Consider the following 490-nt stretch of genomic DNA (forward strand, 5'->3'; position numbering starts at 1 on the left):
AAAGGGTCACATAATACACAGGGAGGGGTTTTGGGGTAACAGGCGCTCCCCTACACAGCTGGTATGAGGGTGAGTACAACCACAAGGGAGGGCACGGGGGAGAGTTCCGAAAACTATGCATGCATAGGACCTTCCCACCAGCTCCTCCTCTAAGAACGTATCCAAAGATATACCCCAGCACAGAGGAGATGGCTTGTGGACAAGAAGGTTCACTGCAGCATTGCTCGTGTAAAAAATCCTGGTGACAACCTGAATGTGTATCAAAAGGGGACTGCTACTAAGTACATGATGGTACATCTATTCAGTGGAACACTCTGTGGTCAAAGAAAACCAGTGAAAAAGTTCCTCCCGGTCTGACACAGAGTCACTTCCCAGTTAAAACTTGTAGGTGAGGAAAGCGTCTTCAAGAACTGTGAAGATGAAATTTTACCAGGCGTATGTACAAAAAAGTGTGCGTGTGTGTGTGTGTGTGTGTGTGTGTGTGTGTGTG

At 47.3% G+C, this 490-nt stretch overlaps 1 pseudogene; it reads right to left on the reverse strand.

Moving 5' to 3' along the window:
* The window catches only part of LOC105510271, a 26820-nt pseudogene that overhangs the window by 4177 nt on the left and 22153 nt on the right, over positions 1-490 (reverse strand).

This window comes from Colobus angolensis, unplaced genomic scaffold (assembly GCF_000951035.1).
Source record: "Colobus angolensis palliatus isolate OR3802 unplaced genomic scaffold, Cang.pa_1.0 Scaffold185, whole genome shotgun sequence".
In the NCBI taxonomy this organism is placed as follows: Eukaryota; Metazoa; Chordata; class Mammalia; order Primates; family Cercopithecidae; genus Colobus; species Colobus angolensis.